Genomic DNA, 6,727 nt, shown 5'->3' with positions numbered 1-6,727 from the left:
TTTAACCATTGGATAGCCTTCAAATTTAGACCATAGGCTCAAAACCCACGTCTTTAGGTATTGACCGTTGGGATTTATGAAATAACATCTGGAGCTAGAGGTATGACTTTTGCATAGAAGCGGTGAAATATGTTAGAGCAAGAATTCGCCCAGAAATTGCCCAAGCGAGTCTGAGTTGGGCCAGCTCGCCTAGGTGAGCAAAAATTCACTCGAGCAAGTCTTGTAGGCTACAAATATATCCAGTAGCGTAAAACTCGCATTTTCTCCCCTCTTCTCCCCAAAACCCTCACCCAACACCCCAAACCTCCTCCTCCACTACCCACGACCACCGGTGACCTCCATGAACTGTCGTCAAGGTGATCTGGGGAGGTGAATCGGGAGAAGATGCCATGTGTGAATTAGAGAGTTAGATGCGAGCAACCTATCCATCCTTGTTGGAGACAGGTAAATTTCGGGGACGAAATTTCTAAAAGGGTGGGAGAGTTGTAACACCCTGAAATATTACTAATTATAAATCGATGTTTAATTGTATTTATCTTGTTATTTGACTATATGGTTGACTTTAATGAGTTGCGGTATGGCTTGAATTAGTCATGTGTGAATTTCTTGATGTGGATGATGAGTTATGTGGAATTTTGTTGAGCTAAGTTGAAATTATGAGATTTCAAATTTTACCTAAACCTACTTCAATAAAATCGTGATTCTGAATTATTTAACCGTTGGATCGTCTTCATATTCTAATTGGAGGTTCCTAAGAAAACTCTCCACAGTTTGACCGTTGGGATCTGGAAAATAAAAAGTTTTGATGTCTCGCTAAGCGTTAAGGGCGTGCTGAGCGCAATTCTAACCCTAGAGGGAATTGCGTTGAGCGAGACTTAGTGCAGAGGGAGTTGCGCTAAGCGCAAATTGTCATGCTAAGTGCGAAAAGTGGACTTTTTCTTAGTGAGACGAACTTGCTAAGCGAGATCTACAGATTATAAATACGTTCTTTAGCGTGAAAAACACGATTTTCACTCTCTCCTCCTCTCCAAACACCACCCAAACCCTAACACCTCTTTCTCCACCACCCACGACCAGCAGTGGCCACCAGGAGCTGTCGTTGCTTGCTGATGAACCCCCACACCAAGAGTAACATTTTAATCAGAGCAGAATCCTCCTCAAGGATTCGGTGGAGAAAATTCCACCAATCCTCCATTTCAAAGCTTCTTTGAGGTAATCTTGACTTCTAAGCCTTTCTCTTAGTTAGTTTGAGTTTCTCTTAGTATCTCTTGTGTTTTAGGTACTGTAATAAGGTGCTTTTACACTTCCTTTGAAAAGCCCATGAGAATGAGACATTGTAAAAGTTATCTTTTTATAACATTGATCTTATTTTTGTGACCTTCACTGAACCTCGGTGATGTGTCATCATTTTCTCTTATTTTTAACCCTTTTTGTCACCATTTTAATTACTGATTAGCCTTAATTGTCAATTTAATTATGCAGTTTTGTCAATTGGGCCTACTGGAATAATTTTGTGTTTTTAATTTAATTTCAAGAGAATTATAAGCAATTGGGCTTGAATCCAGAATTGCGCTTGGACTTGAAGAGAGCAGACTATTTTATTCTACCAAATCTTATCTTATCTAGATTTTATCTCATCTAGATATTATTTCATCTAGATTTTATCTTATCATATCTAGATTTTATTTCATCTAGATCTTATCTTATCTAGATTTTATTTCATCTAGATTTTGTTGTATCTTATCTTATCTAGATTTTATTTTATTTATGGGCTTGGACTTAAAACAGATTTGTAAGCTTTGGGGCTGAGAACTATATAACAACACCAAGGTTCTAGTTTTAGATTCTCTCCTCTTTTCGTTTTAGTCATTTTTCATTTTAGGGAGAAAGAATAATTTTAGGTTTTGTAATTCCAGTTTTTACTATTCACGTAGCAATAAAATTTTGTTTTCTGCTTCATTATACAATTTTCGTTTCTATTGATTAATGGAAGGCTAAGTCTCCAACGTTGTTTTCTCTTGAGGTTCAAGCACAACTCTCTTTGAGGTTTTATTATTTCTATTGAATTCTGATCAGTTTTTCCTCTTCACCAATTACTCTATATTTGTTGTTATTAATCCATGCATGCTTAGTGCTTGATTAATTGTCTTTGTGCTTAATTTACGTTCATGCTTAATGATCAGTTTCGTTCATGATTAATTGGTGTATGTGTTGCTTAATCACATAATGAACGCCTTATGTTAAATTTCGCTTAGTAATTTAATTTAGGGTTGAATTAAGTGGTTGAACTAATAAAGGATAAATTCTCGTAACCTAGGATAAGAGACTTGCTTGTAAATCAAGGGGAAACAACGTGTTTTAATTCTGATATTTTCTAATTAAAATTTGCTCCCTGTTTAATTTACAAAAGCAAACAACCCCCCCCCCCCCCCAATTCGTTACTGTTTTATTACAATATGTTATGAACGTTTGGTTGAACATTGCTCGTTGGGAGACGACCTAGGATCACTTCCTAGATACTGCATTTTTAATGTTTATTTGATTCGGGTATGACCTCAATCAAATTTGGCGTCGTTGTCGGGGAGCAGTGGGCCAAAGGTTCATAATAGTGTTTAGTTATCTTATTTTGTGTAGCGTTCTATTTTGCATTTTAGTTGCATTCCCTGTTTAGCGACTGATTCAGCCTTTTGTTTTCCTGTGAACAGTGTTGAACAGTGATTAGCGACAGATTTTGCAATTTAATTAACGATTTTTGTTTTGATAGTTAGAATTGTTATTTTTGGCTGAATTTTTGTGTGGTAGCTTCTTTTGATTCATATTTTGTGTGAAAAATACCAGGAGCAGTTGGTGTGACATTATTTGAGAGAGACTAAACTTTTGGGAACTTATTTTTAGCAAAACTTAAAATGGCCATAACTTTTGCTCCGGGTATCAGAAATACTATTATTATATATGCATTTGGGGTAGAAATAAATATCCCATGCTATGGCAACCGGATAGAGACTCCCAAACTCCAAAAATCAACCGTTTACTAAGTTTTTTTTTTTTAAATTTTTCAAGTATTATTGTCCTATTTTTCTAAACTTTGCTTAGGTATTTTTCATAGTTAGACTTTTAATTTTTGTTTGAAATTTTTTGTGCTATCTTTTCATGATTTTAGGGTGTTCCTCACAAAATTTCAGCTTATTTTGATATCATTTGAGTATAGCTGTAGTTTTACCCCCTTGTTAGGAGCTGTTGGGAAACACATTATTTGCTGCATATAGTGCATGACTAGGGGCAATCCAGGTGATTTACAACCCTTTGATCCTGAAATAGATAGAACCTTTCATAGATTAGTTAGGCATAGTGTGCATCTTGGTCATTCTGTGCATTTTGAGCATTCTGAGCATTCTGTTGAGGGTGATTCTGAATATTCTGATTTTGAGCATTCCACTACTAATTTTTATACTGAGAACATGGCTCAACCTCCACCTCGTGAGAGGACTCTTAGGGAGATGGCTGCACCTGATTTCACTTATGAAAGCTTGTGCATTCAATATCCTGATGAGGGTGTTCCATATGTTCTCAAGACTGGACTAATACAATTGCTGCCTAAGTTTCACGGTCTTGCAGGTGAAGATCCTCATAAACATCTTAAGGAGTTCCATATTGTTTGTTCCACCATGAAGCCCCCTGACGTCCAAGAAGATCATATCTTTCTAAAGGCTTTTCCTCATTCTCTGGAGGGAGTGCAAAAGATTGGCTATATTACCTTGCTCCCAGGTCTATTTTCAGCTGGGATGACCTTAAGCGGGTGTTCTTAGAGAAATTCTTCCCTACATCTAGGACCACTGCCATCAGAAAAAACATTTCAGGCATTAGGCAACTTAGTGGAGAAAGCTTGTATGAGTACTGGGAAAGATTCAAGAAACTGTGTGCAAGCTGCCCTCACCACCAGATTTCTGAGCAACTCTTTCTTCAATATTTCTATGAAGGACTTAGTAACATGGAGAGGAGTATGATTGATGCTGCCAGTGGTGGAGCTTGGTGATATGACCCCTGCTGAAGCTAGGAATTTGATTGAGAAGATGGCTTCCAACTCCCAACAATTCAGTGCAAGAAATGATGCTATTGTCCTTAGAGGAGTCCATGAGGTGGCCACAGATTCATCTTCATCTGTTGAAAATAAAAAGCTTGAGGGAAAACTTGACGCCTTGGTCAACTTAGTAACTCAGCTTTCCATGAATAAGAAATCTGCCTCTGCAACTGTTGCAAGAGTTTGTGGTCTATGTTCTTCTATAGATCACCATACAGATCTTTGTCCTTCTTTGTAGCAATCTGGAGTCCATGAACAACCTAAAGCTTATGATGCAAACATTTATAATAAACCCCTTCAGCAACAAAACCAACAACAGCAGAATAATTATGATCTTTCAAGCAACAGATACAATCCATGTTGGAGGAATCATCCAAATCTGAGATGGGCAAGTCCTCCACAACAACAACAGCATGTCCCTCCTTTCCAAAATGCTGCTGGTCCGAGCAAGCCATATGTTCCTCCTCCAATTGCAGCAACAGCAGCAGTAGTCACAACAAAGACAACCAGCAACTGAGGCCCTTCCTCAACCTTCCTTAGAAGAGTTAGTGAGGCAAATGATCATCCATAATATGCAATTTCAACAAGAGACAAGAGCCTCCATTCAGAGTCTGACAAATCAGATGGGGCAGATGGCTACTCAGATGAACCAAGCTCAGTCCCAAAATTCTGACAAATTGCCTTCACAAATTGTGCAGAATCCGAAAAATGTGAGTGCCATCACCTTGAGGTCTGGCAACCAAATTCAAGTGCCTCCACCAGTAGCAGCACCTGCACCTGAACCTGTCAAGCTTCATTCAACACCTGAAAAAGAGGATGAGATAGTTGCACAAAAGAGAAAGCTTCCTAACAAAAATTTTCATGCAGGTTGACCTTCTTTTAGTAATTCTGACTTACAACAGCCTCTTATCCCTCTTCCATTCCCACCTAGAGCAATTCCAAACAAAAAGATGGAAGAAGTGGAAAAGGAGATCTTGGAGACCTTTAGGAAAGTAGAGGTGAACATACCTCTGCTAGATTCCATCAAGCAGATTCCAAGATTTGCCAAGTTTCTAAAGGTCCTGTGCACCTACAAAAGGAAGCTCAAAGGCAATGAAAGGATTAGCATGGGCAGAAATGTGTCAGCATTGATAGGTAAATCTGTTCCTCACATTACTGAGAAATGTAAGGAAATGCCATGCTAGATTTAGGAGCATCAGTTAGTGTCATGCCTCTATCCATTTTCAATTCTTTATCTCTTAGACCTTTGCAATCTACAGATGTGGTGATTCATTTGGTAAATAGAAGTGTTGCTTACCCCACAGGTTTCATAGAGGATGTGCTGGTTCGGGTTGGTGAACTTATTTTTCCTATTGATTTTTATGTTCTTAATATGGAAGAGGGATTTTCCCATGGTTCAGTTCCAATTATTTTAGGCATGCCATTTATGAAAACAGCCCGAACCAAGATAGATGTTTATGCTGGCACATTGTCTATGGAATTTGGTGATATTGTTGTTCATTTTAACATTCTTGATGCCATGAAACATCCATATGAGGATCATTCTATTTTTCATGCTGAGATAATTGATCAGATTGTTGATGATTATATGTTTGATTTTGATTCTCTTCATGGTAAGAAACATCCATTTTTATCTTATCTGCATACTTGTCATTCCTTATGCATTGAATCTAAATTTGAGTTTGAATTTGATCTTGTATCTGATTTTTATGCTGAGAATGAATTTGAATTTGAGTCTGGTTCTGATTTTCTAGGTGTTGTACCTCTTGATGTTGATTTTTTAGAGTCAGAATGCACTAACCATGTTGCAGGAAGTACATATACTTCTGACTTGCTTTATGAGGTACAGGCTGAGGAACCTTCTTCTTCTCCTACCATGGTTCCTCCCACTGTTTAGCCACCACCCACACTAGAGTTAAAGCCTTTACCAACAAACCTCAAATATGCTTACTTGGAGGACAAGGAAAAATTTCCAATGATCATCTCTGCCTCCTTTACTGCTGAGCAAGAGGAGAAGTTGTTGCTAGTTCTCAACAAGCACAAGAAAGCCATTGGATGAACTTTAGCAGACACTCCTAGTATTATCCCATCTAACTGCATGCATAGGATACTTTTAGAGGATAGAGCTAAGCCAGTGAGGCAGCCACAGCGGCGACTCAACCCCGTCATTCTAGATGTGGTGAAAAAGGAAGTGACCAAGCTCTTGCTAGCTGGAATCATCTACCCCATTTTTGACAGCTAGTGGGTGAGTCCAGTCCAAGTGGTTCCTAAGAAGACAAGTCTCACAGTGGTCAAGAATGAAAAGGATGAGCTTATCCCCACAAGAGGGCAAAATAGCTGGCGAGTCTACATTGATTATAGGAGGCTGAACTAGGTAACCATAAAAGATCATTTTCCCCTGCCATTCATTGATCAAATGCTTGAGCGCTTGGCAGGTAAGTCTCATTACTGTTTTCTTGATGGTTTTTCTAGTTATTTACAAAATTCATATTGCTCCTGAGGATCAAGAAAAGACCACATTCACCTGTCCCTTTGGCACTTTTGCCTATAGGAGGATGCCCTTTGGCCTATGCAATGCCCCTGGTACTTTTCAGCGGTGTATGCTTAACATTTTCAGTGATTTTTTAGAGAGTTGCATAAAGGTGTTTA

General features: G+C 38.4%; 1 non-coding gene across 1 annotated transcript; it reads right to left on the bottom strand.

Annotated features, from left to right (window-relative positions):
• Window positions 1-3,835: 3,835 nt before the first annotated feature.
• On the bottom strand, window positions 3,836-3,942 carry LOC114401048. Its single transcript, XR_003664164.1, has one exon. It is a non-coding gene; the product is annotated as a small nucleolar RNA R71 (small nucleolar RNA).
• Window positions 3,943-6,727: the final 2,785 nt, after the last annotated feature.

This window comes from Glycine soja, chromosome 19 (assembly GCF_004193775.1).
Source record: "Glycine soja cultivar W05 chromosome 19, ASM419377v2, whole genome shotgun sequence".
In the NCBI taxonomy this organism is placed as follows: Eukaryota; Viridiplantae; Streptophyta; class Magnoliopsida; order Fabales; family Fabaceae; genus Glycine; species Glycine soja.
The sequence above is the reverse complement of the archived record's forward strand: the minus strand, read 5'-3'. Positions and strand labels throughout refer to the sequence as shown.